The 16,175-nt window shown below is 46.8% G+C and overlaps 1 long non-coding RNA gene across 4 annotated transcripts in view; it reads right to left on the bottom strand.

Annotated features, from left to right (window-relative positions):
- Nucleotides 1–781: 781 nt before the first annotated feature.
- Nucleotides 782–16,175, bottom strand: part of LOC119973132 — a 218,997-nt gene continuing 203,603 nt past the window's right edge. For all 4 annotated transcript variants that reach the window (XR_005462246.1, XR_005462244.1, XR_005462243.1 and 1 more), the window contains one exon: nt 782–6,134. This is a non-coding gene — a long non-coding RNA (uncharacterized LOC119973132). The remainder of the gene's footprint in view (nt 6,135–16,175) is intronic.

Genomic DNA, 16,175 nt, shown 5'->3' with positions numbered 1-16,175 from the left:
GGGCCGGCTAATCACATTCATATGATCTGGTCTTGTCCCAAGTTAGTAAGCTTCTGGGTCTCTTTCTTCAACAACATGTCAGAGCTACTCAATGTTGTTTTGGAGCCATGTCCACTAGTGGCCATTTTCGGGGTGTCATACTCACCGGTGCTCCAGATGGCGGTGAAGGCAGATGTCCTCGCATTTGCTTCGTTAATAGCCCCGAGGCGAGTTCTGCTTGGGTGGAGGTCTCAAACCCGGCCCAGTGCCTCTGCTTGGCTGGGTGACCTTATGTTGTTGTACATTTGGAGAAGGTCAAGAATGCACCTTATGTATATTTGGAGCAGGTCAAGAATACCATTAGAGGGTCAGTAGAAGGGTTCTACCTAAGATGGCAGCATTCATTTCCTTTTTTAAATGGCTCGTCACCGTCAGTTGTTGTTTTTAAGGGGCAATTTAGCGTGACCAATTCACCTCCCCTGCACATCTGTCTAGCTTATGGGGGTGACAACCACGCAGACATGGGGAGAATGTGCAAACTCCACACAGACATTATCACCGTCAGTTGTTAAGAGTTTTAGTTTAGCTTTTTTTGGGGGGGGGGGGGGGGGTGAGTTAATAAGGTGTGTTTTCATGCTAATCTTGTTTTGCGTTTATTTTGTAACTGTGGTTGGTTCCTTTGTATGATTTTGTTTTTATGAAAATGTTCGTAAACATGTAAAAAAAAATATGCCAGGGTTTTAACTTTTGGGGTGTGTTCCTTTCATCAGCCTCTGTTGTGATTAGAGAACCACTTTGATAATTTTGTTACTTCAAGGTCTTTATTGGTTTCCAATGGAAATGATTTGTTTCGACACCTTTTACACAATCACATTATACAATATCATGGTTATATTCAATACTACAGCCATCACAGTATACAGTGCAGCATACATACATTTACAATGTCCATACATGAATTATTCATTGCACTTATAACAGTGAGTTTTACACTCCTCCTTCCAAATACTTGGAAGTCAGGTTCACTTTAGGAAGTCACCTCATTTTCATACACAACATGTAAAAACTCTACACAGATAACAACTGAATACAGTTTCTCAACGGTCTACATGAGCCAGCCACAAACACAAGGTTTTTTTTTCTTTGCCTTTTTTAAAAATTATTTTTTTAAACAAGCATAAATTGGCAGGATCGCTGGCATGTGAGACACCCACACCCAGTGGCTGTTTAGATAATCTGACGAGATTTACACACTGTACAAATATTTACATGAGAGAAACAAATATCAATTTATGCAGCCCAATCAACTGCATTAAAAATGATCAAACTTGAATAAAGTGAAGGCTGCACTGACTAAAGGCTCATCATATCGGGAGAACAGGGCTGACATAGGGATTGGATAGGCAAACAAAGCTAAAACGATAAAGATAATAAGTCTACCCTTCCCATTTTTTCCTGAATATACTTAGTCCCAATGGATGAAGCAATACAGGCACTGGAGCTGTGGGGAGAGAATTCCTGCTCTCAGCTGGAACCATGGGCATTTATTTGCTGCTTAGTCCAGGATGGCAACACCGACCATAACATCTTTACTGTCACCCTAAGATATAGCTGATTCAGTGGTCCCAGGTTCCAGCTTACCTCTTCCTTAACTTGCCCAGTCACCAGGGGAAGGCATTTAAATATAATTATTGAGCGTGGTGCACAATGTTGACCTAAGTAGGTCCCAAATGTCATTCAACACCCACCTCCTCTTAAATTAACTTTCTTTAAGATGCAGCGTACTGTCTCTCCTCAAAAATGTGGTTCATTAGCAAATGAAGACAACAGATGAGCTGTCAGGTGAGAGAGTAACCATGACCGTAACATATTATTGTAGTGATTGTGAAATGACTGTTTGAGATTTGTGATAAATCTGAACTTTGTGTGGCCTCTGTGGCAATTCAATGCAATTTGGTAATGTGACTGGTGTTGTGTGGTCGTTATTAAGTTTTACCTGTTCATGAAACATTTTGTCAACAGCTGCAAAATGCATTTCAATCACATTGTGCCCAATCTACTGTCTTATCTTAAATGCATACTTTTTAACTGTACATTACATTTACTCAGTAATGAACCTCAGAGTTATGCTTGAAAGCACAATAAAATGAATGCTCAAAGATTTCCCCAAGTCTATAAAGGATCTGCTTCAAATAATACAGAAGTAAAATTATTTTAACCTATTCCAATTTACATTTTGAAACCTGTGTGCCTGAAATACCATTTTAGATACACATAGAGCTCTTTACAAAGAAAAATAAATCACATTTTAATCCTGTTCCAATCATGAAATGTTCACCGTATATACTCTTATTTATTTTTATGTTTTATTTGCAGGAGCAGAACATTCCACATGGCTAACGTCCAGGGGATATGGAGATTAGTTCTGTGAAGTCCATGGGACCGGCAGAGAAAATTACAATGCTGTCATACCAGCTTGCACCACTTGATGGACATTTTGCTGTTCACAGAGCTCACTGATGTTCTCTAGTGGCAGCAATACTGTAGTTCAGCATTAGAGCACCAGATGCACCTTCATAAACTATCTGGAACATTTTGACAGCCAAGACTGAGAAGCAGCATGCCTACAATTTGGTCACTCACATCAATGAATATTAATTCAGCTCAGCCTTGACTAACAGTCTATTAATTCTATCTCTACTGGATATTTGTAAAGTATCCAATGTGGCAGTGTTCCCCCTTAAGATGCCCACTTTAAGAAATTAGAACTAATTGAGATCTTGATTTACCACTGTATTGAAAAGGGAAATGAGCTTTTGAGAAAATTTTCAGTTTCGTAATGTTGAAGGCATAGAGTTCTCTTACTTAATTTTCACTATTTATGCTAAGAACATCTCCAATATGTAATCGTCTATGAAATTAGATTTGAGGTTTTCCTTTGAACACAATTGCTGCAAATTTTGATGAATAAACCTTGGGCCTTCCAGTGTCTTCAGGAAGAAGGTTGAATGCAATTCACTCTCCCACTTTGTGAGATAATCATGGGTCTTTGTGATGGGCTGCAGGATAACACCATTTTCAGTGGGTAGTATTATTCTGTTACAGACTGTATCTGTGTTCTTCATTCACAAATACCACACAAGAGAGGAAGTAAATCTTTGATTGCACAACCCTGAAAAACACCTAAAACCTAAATGCATTATACTTCTCATGTAGTAAATCTCTTTTATAGCTTTCAAAATATACACCATCTCTCTTATAGAATTGCAAATAATTTTATGTACATTTTTCATGTTGGATACTCTGAAGTAAAATCTGAGTATTTTACAGATCCATGGCATGTGTCTTAATTTGATATATCTATATATATATATATATACTGCCAATTAAACTGTAAAAACATCCTTTAATGCTGATACTTTGACATAGAAATGTTAGTGCATCTCCCAAAATGTTAATGTTACCCTGAAGGTTTTTTTAAATCCAAGGATGTTCACCAAATACATGGTTCATTAAGAATAGCAATGCAAGTTCTCACCAATTATTTTTCCAGAGTTGATTATCCATGCAGTTACATACATTTGCACATATAAACATACATACATACATACAGGTTGACATCACAACAGAAAGTGCAGATACCTGGCTGATCACGTGATTAAAACTGCACACAGTGGAGGAAGGAACAGTGGCTGGCGACATCAGCCAGCCACCTGGAAAGAGTAACACCTCTAAGGCTCTGTAAAAAAATATGGGAATTTATGGTTCTAATTTGGAGTCTTGGGTAGAAATTCAACTGATCAGCTTCAATAAACAGCCCCACTTTATTCAAATTTCTTTCGAAGGTTTTTGCTAGTGAAGGGGTAGAACATCGGGTTGATATTCTAAGGCATATGTCAAGAATGAAGAGATTCATTCATTAGGAAGTAGCTGATGGTAGAGGCATCTGAACCTTAGAGGATGACTGAAGGTTGGGTAGCTGCTGATATTGGTATTAGAAATTTGTATAATTCCACTTATTTTCAGATGGAGTTTCACAGTAACTCAGATGATATTCCAAAGAGGCAACGTAAAGGATTACAAAAACTGAAGAAAACCTTACTGAAACTGAATCATCCTATACATTAATCCCAAAGTACTGCAAGGGGTTGAGACAAAAAAAATCACATAAACTCTGGATGATTTGACCTTCAAGGCTTTAAGTTCAAAATCTATGTCTGACCATCCAAAGCTCAATGTTAAACTATAAATCAATATGCTTGACCTACAATCCTCGTCATGTCAAACCCTACCTCATCTTTTTTTTTGATTAATGTATGTGTGTTTAATTTGCTTTTAGTATCAATAATGGAAAATACTTAAGCTCTTCTGCATTTGAGAATTATTAAGGTCTGGACAGTAATTCCATTAACAACAGAGCATAAGCACAGAGAGGGTCAAATGTTCGGAGTATGATGCTATATCCAGTTTAACCAGAAATATCCTCCTCCTGGACTAGGAAATCCAATAGATAACGAATTGGGATCCCCAAGTACAGCTGGAACTTCCTGGGTTGTGGCTTGCCAACAGTGAGTGTGTACAGTAAATTTAATATGGGCAACATTGACAACTACAATACCAAACTAAATGGAAGGCAAGCACTGAATCAGCAAGTCATGCTCTAACCTGGAGACGAAGACACGCACACTACTAACCCACTGCTTTAACGTGGTGATGCCTTTGGCAACGGATCCCGTCAAAGGTTCAACAACACCCCACTTGACAGGTTACAACAGTTAATGAGTTACAAACGTTGCTTCTCAATATCAATAGCATAATCTTAATTTACGCCATATATATATATATATAATCAGTATTAAATATTAACACAGTTTTCTCATCATTGCATAGAAAATCTGAATTGGTAATTATTTTCCTTCATCTTATTCTGATGAGTGGAAGCCCAAACAAATTGCACATTACCATAGATCCAGGGCAGAAGCAAGCTTTCTCTTCCACAGTTGTGCTCTTGTCAGCCTCCCACTGACCTATTGTTGCTAAAAGTACCATCCCTCCTTTTCTACCCCATACAAATCCAGTACTGCATAGCGGTGAAGAAAAATGCAGGTCGTGTATAAAAGAAAAAAACATCTGTTTGAGGTATACAATATAAAATTGGAATGATTAAGGCGGTTTCAAAACAGCATATAGAAAAATACCAGGCAAACATTAACGGGAAAACATTATGTGGAGTACACTCACAGCAAATGAAAGGAATGGAGTAGCTTGTGGCTGCATGGCTTATCGAGCCACGACATCAGTCCAGGTGTCACCAGTTATGTGGTTACTTTTAACACTTTGGTGCCTATGACCAGTGTTTGTGTTTCAGAATCATTGAAGAGTGCTAGGTCCTTAGTAAGGGGCTGAGTATTGCCGTCACTCTCTAGAATGCCTCCAGGCCCACAGCACTCTGCACACAAGAGTTGCACCTGCCCATCTCAAAGAATCAGCTGGAAACTGAACAAAAGACAGTGGAATGTTTGGGGAAAATGGAGCTTTTGCTCCCAGCCCTAAAAAGGTAATTAATTCACCTCAGGGAATTCTGGTCTATGAATACAGAAAAAACCTATGAAGATCAAAAGCTTGAGTGAGAGAAACTGGACTCTGTGCATGCTCCAGTCTTTCCTTTCAGAGTCCAAGGTAAGAGGGCATTGAACAAACCCAGGCATAAGGAATTCCAAATTCTGCAAACATCATTTGGAGGTAAAATAATCCAAATATTCATCATTAGGCAGAAGGCATCCCCAAACCATCACTGGATATTGTCATGTGATAGCCAATAGATGGAGGTTTTCAATGGCCTAAGGCTTCACTTTTAAAATTCCACCAGACTAGCAGAAGATTCAAACTTGGTCAAAGTTTGGCTTCCAAAATTTCTTAGTGTGCCCATGTGTAAAAGTATCCTGAGAGCCAAGACATCAAATATCCTGAAACGCTGTGTAACACTCTCAATTCTTCAGCCAACCTGCAACATGCTTACAGCACAGCCAGCCTTTTGTGTAAACTCTTGACAAGTTACAGCGTTTCCCTTTGGAAGCATTTTCTTCTTCACATTGCATAGACAGACACCGACAAGCTTTGCCTTACAATTTCCACGATGGGACGACCAGAAAATCCTAAGGAGAAACCAAACAGAACATCATAATTATTATTAATAATAATAATAATAATAATAATCTTAATTAGTGTCACAAGTAGGCTAACATTAACGCTGCACTGAAGTTGCTGTGAAAATCCCCTAGTCTCCACACTCCAGCGCCTGTTCGGGTACACTGAGGGAGAACTCGGAATGTCCAATTCACCTAACAAGCATGTCTTTCAGGACTTGTGGGAGGAAGCCAGAGCACCCGGAGGAAACCCAAGCAGACACGGGGAGAACGTGCAGACTCCGCACAGAGTAACCCAAGCAGGAGTTGGACTCGGGTCCCTGGCGCTGTGAAGCAATAGTGCCAACCACTGTGCTACCATGCTGCCCTCATTCGATAAGAGGGTTATGAAAATATATTAAAGTGGTAATAAACTGTAGCTTCTGCCAACCCCAAATAAATGAAGTATGCGGACCTAATTTAGAATGGCAAATGTGACACAAGATTGATTCTTCGCACAATGTCTCATGGATCACATTAAGGCAGACTCAGGCATGAGTATGGTGCTTGTAATTACTCCTGATGCGACTTCTGGTGGCGGCAATGAGGAGTTAAGCCGCACATTCGGCAGCTCCCACTGAGAACGGACTTTGGGGCTCTTTTCAGGGCCCCCAACGGAGCTGTAGCGGCAAATCCCGACGTGGGAAGAGGTCAGGAGTCGACCCCAACGGTCCTATGGTCCAGACCAGGAGTGGGGTAAGCAGAAAACTGGAGAAAGCACCCCCGAAAAAGCAGGGGAAGGAAGACAAAATGGCGGCCGGCGGAGGCCTTGAGGAGCTGAGGCAGTGGGCCCAGGAGCAGCAGCGATTCTGCTGCGCTGCTTCCAGGAGCTTAAGTTGGAGCTGCTGGAGTCGCTGAAGGTAACCAACAGGGAGCTGATGGAGACCCAGACAGCCCAGGGGGCTGCGATCCGGGAGCTGCAGCAGCAGGCCTCCGAAAGGGAGGATGAGGTCATGGCCGTGGCGGGGAAGGTGGAGATGCACGAGGCGCTCCATAAAAGATGGCAGGAGCGGTTCGAGGAGGAAAAATTTGAGGATCCTGGGCCTCACGGAGGGGCTGGAGGGGTCGGACCTAGCGGCCTATGTGGTGACTATGTTAAACTCGCTGATGGGGGCTGGGTCCTTCCAGGGGCCCCTGGAGTTAGAGGGGGCCCACAGAATTCTGGCTAGGAGGCCCAAGCCGAACGAGCCGCCGCGGGCGGTGTTGGTGCGGCTTCATCGGTTCTTGGATCGTGAGTGTGTGCTCCGGTGGGCCAAGAAGGAGCGGAGCAGCAAGTGGGAGAACATGGAGGTGCGGATCTTCCAGGACTGGAGTACGGAGGTGGCGAGGCGGAGGGCCGGGTTTAACCGGACGAAGGCGGTGCTCCATAGACGGAGTGTGAAGTTCGGCATGTTGCAGCCGGCGCGTCTGTGGGTCACCTATAAGGATCGGCACCATTATTTTGAGTCCCCGGAGGAGGCGTGGGCATTTGTGCAGGCCGAGAAATTGGACTCAAACTGAGGGGCCTAAGATGGGGGATGCTGTATAATACTGTATTTGTATTTGCTTGGTTTAATGTAAGATTAATGTGGGTTGGCCTTAGGGTGGGTGGGGTGATGTTGATTTGTCTTTTCTATATGGGTTTTTCTGCAGGGGTCGGGTGGACGGGTTCGTGCAGAGGGGTAGACGGGGAGAGTAGGATCAGAGGGCTCCCTGCCCCCCTCCTCTGCCGATTAGCCATACCCCATCCCTTGCCCACCCCCGGCCAGCGTCCCCCGCTGTGCCAGTTTCCCACGGCGGCAACTCCCCCCCCCGCCCCCCCCTCCAGCACCCCCTGCGTCCTCCAGCTCCTTCCTGACCGCTTCAGCAGCAACCCGCCTCCTCCATGGCTACTCCGGCTGATAACCTGGAATGTGAGGGGGCTCAATGGGCCGGTCAAACGGGCCCAGGTATTTGCGCACCTGAAGGGGCTGAAGGCGGATGTGGCCATGCTCCAGGAGACACACCTGAGAGTGGTGGACCAGGTTCGGCTGAGGAAGGGATGGATGGGCCAAGTATTTCACTCAGGGCTGGATGAGAAGAGTAGGGGGGTGGCGACCCTGGTGGGGAAGAAGGTGTCGTTTGAGGCGTTAAATGTGGTGGCTGACAGTGGCGGGAGATATCTGATGGTGAGTAGTAAGCTGCAGGGGGAGCGGGTGGTGTTGGTGAATGTTTACGCCCCAAATTGGGACGATGCGGAGTCTATGTTGGGCCGCATTCCGGACCTGGAGGTGGGGGGCCTGATCATGGGGGGGACTTCAACACGGTACTGGATCCCCCATTGGATCGATCCAAGTCCCGGACAGGTAGGAGGCCGGCGGCGGCTAAGGTGTTGAGGGGATTTATGGACCAGATGGGGGGGGGTGGACCCCTGGAGGTTTGCGAGGCCAAGGGCCAGGGAATACTCGTTTTTATCCCATGTACATAAGGCCTACTCGAGGATTGATTTTTTTGTCCTGAGTAGGGGGTTGGTTTCGAGGGTGGAGGATGCGGAATAGTCCGCCATTGCCATTTCAGATCATGCCCCGCACTGGGTGGACCTCGGGCTGGGGGAAGAGAGGGACCAATGTCCGCTCTGGCGCCTGGAGGTAGGGCTGCTGGCAGATGAGAAGGTGGCCGAGAGGGTTCAGGGGTGTATCGAGAGGTACCTTGAGGCCAATGACAACGGGGAGGTCCGAGTGGGGACGGTCTGGGAGGCATTGAAGGCGGTGGTGAGGGGGGAATTGATCTCCATCCAAACCCATAGGGAGAGGGGGGAGCAGAGGGAGAGGGAGAGACTGATAGGGGAGATGGTGCGGGTGGATAGGAGATATGCGGAGGCTCCAGAGGAGGGATTGCTGGGGGAGAGGCGTAGCCTTCAGGCCAGATTCGACCTACTGACAACCAGAAAGGCGGAAGCTCAGTGGAGGAAAGCACAGGGGGCGGTGTATGAATACGGGGAGAAGGCGAGCAGGATGCTGACACACCAGCTCCGAAAGCGAGACGCGGCCAGGGAGACTGGGGGAGTGACGGATAGAGCTGGGAAGGTGGTGTGGAGGGGAGTAGATGTTAATGGGGTCTTCAGAGACTTCTATGGGGAACTGTACCGGTCGGAGCCCCCGGTGGAGGGGGGTGGAATGGGGCGCTTCTTGGACAAGCTGCGATTCCCGAGGGTGGAGGAGGAGCAGGTGGAGGGACTGGGGGCGCCGATCGAGCTGGAGGAGGTGGTCAAAGGGATAGGGAGCATGCAGTCGGGGAAGGCGCCGGGGCCATATGGGTTTCCGGCGGAATTTTATAAAAGGTATTTGGACCTGTTGGGCCCCCGTTGGTCCGGACCTTTAATGAGGCAAGGGAGAGGGGGGGGCTTTGCCCCCAACTATGTCACTGGCGCTGATTTCCTTGATCCTGAAGCGGGACAAGGACCCTCTGCAGTGCGGGTCATATAGGCCGATTTTGCTGCTGAACGCCGACGCTAAGCTGCTGGCAAAGATCCTGGCCACTAGAATAGAGGATTGCGTGCCCGGGGTCATTCACGAGGACCAGACGGGGTTTGTGAAGGGAAGGCAGTTGAATACGAACGTGCGTAGGCTCCTCAAAGTCATTATGATGCCGGCCATGGAAGGGGAGGCGGAGATAGTGGTGGCAATGGATGCGGAGAAGGCCTTTGATAGGGTTGAGTGGGAGTATTTGTGAGAGGTGTTGGAGAGGTTTGGGTTTGGGGAGGGGTTTGTCTGGTGGGTGAGGCTGCTCTACGAGGCCCCGATGGCGAGTGTAGCCACAAATAGGAGGAGGTCAGAGTACTTTCGGCTGTACTGGGGGACGAGACAGGGGTGCCCCCTGTCCCCCTTGCTCTTCGCGTTGGCGATTGAGCCCCTGGCCATGGCATTGAGGGAGTCTGGGAACTGGAGGGGCCTGGTGCGGGGTGGGGAGGAGCATCGAGTGGCGCTGTATGCGGACGACCTGTTGCTGTATGTGGCAGACCCGGTGGGGGGGATGCCGGAAGTGATGAGGATTCTTAGTGAATTTGGGGGTTTCTTGGGGTATAAGTTGAACCTGGGCAAAGTGAGTTGTTTGTGGTGCATCCGGGGGATCAAGAGGAGGGGATTGGTAGGCTCCCATTGAAGCAGGCAGGGAAGAGCTTTAGGTACCTAGGGGTCCAGGTGGCTGGGAGCTGGGGGGCCCTGCACAAGCTCAACCTCACAAAGGTTGGTGGAGCAGATGGAGGAGGAGTTTAAGAGGTGGGATATGTTACCGCTGTCACTGGTTGGGAGGGTGCAGTCCGTTAAGATGACGGTGCTCCCGAGGGTTTTGTTCCTGTTCCAGTGCCTCCCCATCCTTATCCCGAAGGCCTTTTTTAGGAGGGTCAACAGGAGTATCACGGGATTTGTGTGGGCGCATGGGACTCCGAGGGTGAGAAGAGTGTTCCTGGAACGAGGCAGGGATAGGGGGGGCGCTGGCATTGCCCAACCTCTGTGGGTACTATTGGGCTGCCAACGCAGCGATGGTGCGTAAGTGGGTAATGGACGAGGAAGGGGCAGCATGGAAGAGGATGGAGGCGGCGTCATGTGTGGGCACGAGCCTGGAGGCGCTGGTAACGGCGCCGTTGCCGCTCCCTCCAACGAGGTATACCACGAACCCGGTGGTGGCGGCTACCCTCAAAATTTGGGGGCAATGGAGACGGCATAGGGGAAAAGTGGGGGGCTCGATGGAGGCCCCGATACAGGGGAACCATCGGTTTGTCCCAGGGAGCATTGATGGTGGATTCCTGGGCTGGCACAGGGCAGGGGTTAGGAGGCTGAGGGACCTATTTGTGGAGGGGAGGTTCGCGAGCTTGGTGGAGTTAGAGGGGAAGTTTGGGCTCCCCCCGGGGAACATGTTTAGGTACATGCAGGTGAGGGCGTTTGCTAGGCAGCAGGTGGAGGGGTTCCCCCTGCTGCCCCCACGAGGGGTGCGGGATCGGTTGCTCTCGGGAGTGTGGGTTGGAGGAGGGAGGATTTCGGACATATACCGGGTGATGCAGGAGGTAGACGAGGCCTCGGTGGAGGAACTGAAGCGTAAATGGGAAGAGGAGCTGGGTGAGGAGATTGAGGAGGGGACGTGGGCGGATGCCCTGGAGAGAATGAATTCCTCCTCTTCCTGTGCGAGGCTTAGCCTCATACAGTTCAAGGTGCTGCATTGGGCCCACATGACTGGGACGAGGATGAGCAGGTTTTTCGGGGGCGAGGACAGGTGTGCTAGGTGCTCGGGGAGCCCAGCGAACCACGCCCATATGTTTTGGGCGTGCCCAGCGTTGGGGGAGTTTTGGAAGGGGGCAGCAAGGATGGTGTCGAGGGTGGTGGGATCCAGGGTCAAGCCAGGCTGGGGACTCGCACTTTTTGGGGTTGCAGTGGAGCCGGGAGTTCAGGAGGCGAAAGAGACCGGTGTTCTGGCCTTTGCGTCCCTAGTAGCCCGGCGGAGGATTCTTTTTCAGTGGAAGGATGCAAGGCCCCCAAGCGTGGAGGCCTGGATCAATGATATGGCGGGGTTCATTAAATTGGAGAAGGTGAAATTTGCCCTGAGGGGATCAGTACAAGGGTTCTTTAGGCAGTGGCAGCCTTTCCTGGACTTCCTGGCGGAACGGTAGGGAAATAGGCCGGCAGCAGCAGCAACCCGGGGGTGGGGGGGTTGTTTTTCTCTTGTTTGTAGTTGCTTTTGAAGTTGGGTGGGAATTGTTCTTGGGGTATTACCCCGGTTGCCTTGTCAATAGAGTTGAGCTGTTTATATTTTGTAAAAATTTCAATAAAAATTATTTTTAAAAACGTAATTACTCCTGATGCAAATAATAGTACAGAAGTTAGAGAATCTCTGCAGATGAGTGACCATTAATTAAGGATTGTCTCGCAAGTGCTGCCAAAGCAGAAACATGTGAATTGAAGGCAATAAACTTCGTTGGAAGTGAGGGATGAACTGAAAGGAATTATGTGGTCACTAGTCGCCACATTTCTGCACCTGTTTGGGTAAAAGGAGGGAAAATTCAGAATGTCCAAATTACCTATCTTTGTCACACTGATTATTACACTGCCCTCCTGGCTGGTCTCCCATGTTGCACCGTACATAATTTTGAACTCATCCAAAGCTCTGCTACCTGCATCGTAATTGTACCAAGTCCTGCTCGCCTAGTACCCACCATACTAGCTGACCTACACTGGCTTCCTTTCCAGCAAGGCTTTGAATTTAAAATTCTCATCCTGGTTTACAAATCCCTCCATTAAGATTTCCGCACTGATCTAATTCTGGCTCCTTGTGCATCGTTACTTCAATTGCTCTGCTATTATCACTTGTGTCTTCAACTGCATAGCTGGGTGGGGGAGGGACAACCAGCTCACTCCAAGAAGGTGGGATGGCACTTTAACTGTCGATGGTATTCATATTCTTGAACTTTATCATGGAAGGCTGGATTTCCTGAGTCTTTGGAACCCGCCGCCATAGCCAGGTGAAGAAAATCCACTGTCCACCTCCGCCCTGAAGGCCTGAGATCCCTCACCACCAAGGCCTTTCATTTCTGCTCCCCGCCCAGGCTCTCACCATCCTGGGATCGGCATCCACCACCCTCTTCTTGCATCTAGTATCAGCATCCACTGCCCCATCTCAGTGGTGCAGACACAACTTGTCCTGCTACCTCCTTTGGATTGCTTTTCATCCAGCTGGAAATCAATTCTGTCAATCAGACTGGCTTCCTGGCAGCTAACCTATGGGTGATGTCACAGATGCTATAATTAAAAGTCCATCCCATGCAGGGCACCCACTGATCCACCCATCCCCAACTGCACCCAGCAGATCCAGTTTGTTAAAATCCAGCCCTGTGCCTCTTTTTACAAAGCAAAGGAAGCTGCGTACATTCTAGGATAGGTACACCCCCTAGCTCTCTTTGTTGATGCAGTTAAAATTGCACTACTTAGTTGGCATTGATCCTCCTCTTCTGTAAGCATCCCCAAGTAAAGACTTGTGTTCTTTTTCCAATCCCAAACTTAGCATCATCAGTTTGACATTTACAATCTACACTTTGCTCACGGACATTGTGACAACATTTTTTGCAGGAAACTTGTTAATTTGACACAGACTAGAAACTGAAGTTCCAAATTTCCTGCTTTGATGGCTCAGGTACAAAGTATTGATGCACTATAAATCAGGATGAAAGATCATTTATATTAAGTTGCAAGTGACAAATGTGGTGAATTGTGCTTGATTCTATCTATTCAGGCTACACAACCCAAATAGCTTCCAATTTCACAGTACACTAGAGGCAAGATCGAAATGCAACTTTAAAAAATCTGTAAGGATTTGTGCAACATGACTTACACGCTACTTCATTACACTGGACCTGTAAGAATGGGAAGGTGCCGCCTGACTCAGGAAACTACAATGGCCTGAAAATGCATTGTTAAATTAAAGATCACACAGGACAAGCTGCTGCACTTCTCATTTATGTATGAAGGGTGAATCCAACCCATATTGATGGGGTGAAAGTTTTCTCCATTCATCAGCTGCAAATTTTCAAAATGTAGCTCACAAGTGCTATGCACCAAGTAGTTTCATTGGCAGTAAACTGATTATTACACTTGCCAACAGTGTAATGCGGAATTGATTTATCACTGTTAAAGGATTCACCTACAGTATTATGTTTCACTGATTGGTCCTTTGTACCAGCCAGTATTCAGCTTCACTGTATTTTCTAGTTTATCATCATCTGGTTCATGCTATCACCACAGTTAAAGGCAGAGTTTGTTTTTGAGTATTTTATCCAAACTGCATTGAGTAAAAGTGCTCCAAAACTTTGTTGAAAAGGAACATCAATAAACTCTGCCTCTGAAAACATAAAACTAATTCAACAAGAAGTAGTGGGAGAGAAATAGGTAAACAGATCTCAAAAAGAGTCGGAGTCAAATAATTTCTAACTTTTTCCAAGAATTCCAATCTCCAGGATAACCAAACCTAACGGGCGTGCAGAGGCACAGTGGTTAGCACTGCTGCCTCACAGAGCCATGGACCCGGGTTCAATTTTGTCTTGGGTCTGGGTGGAGTTTGCATGTTCTCTCGTGTCTGCGTGGGTTTCCTCTTGGTGCTCTGGTTTCCTCCCACAGTCCAAAGATGTGGGGTTATGGAGATGAGGCGGGGGAGTGCGCCTGGGTAGAGTGTTCTTTCAGAGGGCTGATGCACACTCAATGGGCTGAATGGCCTCCTCTGCACTGTAAGAATTCTATGGTTCTAAGGTGAACAAGGGACCAAAGAGCAAACAAATGTGACTGAACCCTGGCCACAACAGGTTTTACTTGTATACCTAATTTGTAAGAGGTCTTGTGACACAAATGGATAGCCAGAAGCACTGGGTTAGAGTCCCACCCAGGTCTTGGATGGCCAAAGAAGATGTGTTTGTAACAGAGCCAAACAGGTTGATTTTCAACATACACCAATGGTAGGTGGTAAGAGTAGGACAGATACTTGGTCAGCCATGATGGAAAGAAAATTCATACCTTCACGATCACTATCACTAGCTGCAGATTACAAAATGCAAGTTTGAAGTGCACATTTTCACAACAACTCTTTCTTCTATTAAACTGTATTGCACCAATAGAGATGAGCATAATTTCATAAATTAAATGTCTTTTAGAGCGGGGAGATAAAAGAGCAAGAAAGCCAGGAGGATGAAAGAGCGCGAGACAGAGAGAAATCAGGAGGATAAAATGTCTTAAGGCACTTCTCAGGAACATTAGCAAAAAAATGGGTGGAAGAGAAACCATTGCAGGCGATTCTCTGAATAAATGAAAGTAGGATCAGGCAAGAGCAGTCCAGAGATCAGGAAGTAGATCTCATAGACTGGACGAGCTCAGGAGAGCATGAGTTGAGATAGTTAAGAAACAAGAGAAAGGTGCAAGCTCAAGGTTAAGGGAGGGAGGGTCCTTAGAGGAGGTTTGGTCTGGTGAGTTTGGGGAAGTGACAGTGGCAGCTGAATGGATGGTTTCAATCTTAATAACAAAGTCTGCATACCAGGATGATCCTGGAAAAATGAGCAGTTTTGGAAGATGAGAGCAGGGGCTAATACCTTTGTCGGGTCCATTCAGGTCTGACAGCGAATGGTTAATTGCCATATACATTCAAGTCTGAGACACAGGGGAATAACCCAGGTGAGAGACAGGAATGGTTTTAATGAGAAGTAGGGCATCAAAGTAGAGGTAAAGTTGACGTTAATCAGATCGGTAGCAGATTATAGTGAATGGGTAACCAAAGGGTACAGTTGCGATTTAAGGTTAAAGTTTTAAATGAATTGGAAGAGAGCTCTTTCCATGATGAACACAGAAGGAAGTAGGGTGTGGAGGGGGAGTGATGCAAGGAAGCGAAGTGATCAGAGATGGTTTTACAATTACATCATGGCTAATTCTTTTTATTTATTTTTTTTTTTTTAATTTTTTAATAAACAATTTTATTGAGGTAGTTTTTGGCTTTATAAACAGTTACAGACATCATCAGAAAGGAAGCAAAAAAGGCAAAAATGTGCAAACATCCACGTACTTTCAATACTTCCACCGTAACATATTGCACAAGCCCGCTCCCCTCCCACCGGTACTACCCGCCATATTTTCCCTCCTACTCTACTCTAACCCCCCCCCCCCTGCTGACGCTCACTCTCCCGCAAAGAAGTCAATAAATGGTTGCCACCTCCGGGTGAACCCCTGCACAGAACCCCTCAAGGCGAACTTGATTTTTTCCATCCCCAGGAAACTCGACATGTCCGCCAGCCACCACTCATTCTTTGGGTGGCTTTGAGTCTCTCCACGCCAATAATATTCGTCGCCGGGCTATCAGGGAAGCAAAGGCCAGCACATCGGCCTCTTTCTCCCCCTGGACGCCCGGGTCTTCCGAAACCCCAAAAATTGCCACCCCTGGGCTCATCACCACCCTTGTTTTTAGCACCTGGGACATGACCCCCGCAAATCCCTCCCAGTACCCCCTCAGCTCAGGGCATGCCCAAAACATGTG

Source organism: Scyliorhinus canicula, chromosome 11, assembly GCF_902713615.1.
Source record: "Scyliorhinus canicula chromosome 11, sScyCan1.1, whole genome shotgun sequence".
NCBI lineage: Eukaryota > Metazoa > Chordata > Chondrichthyes > Carcharhiniformes > Scyliorhinidae > Scyliorhinus > Scyliorhinus canicula.
This window is presented reverse-complemented; position numbering and strand designations above follow the sequence as displayed.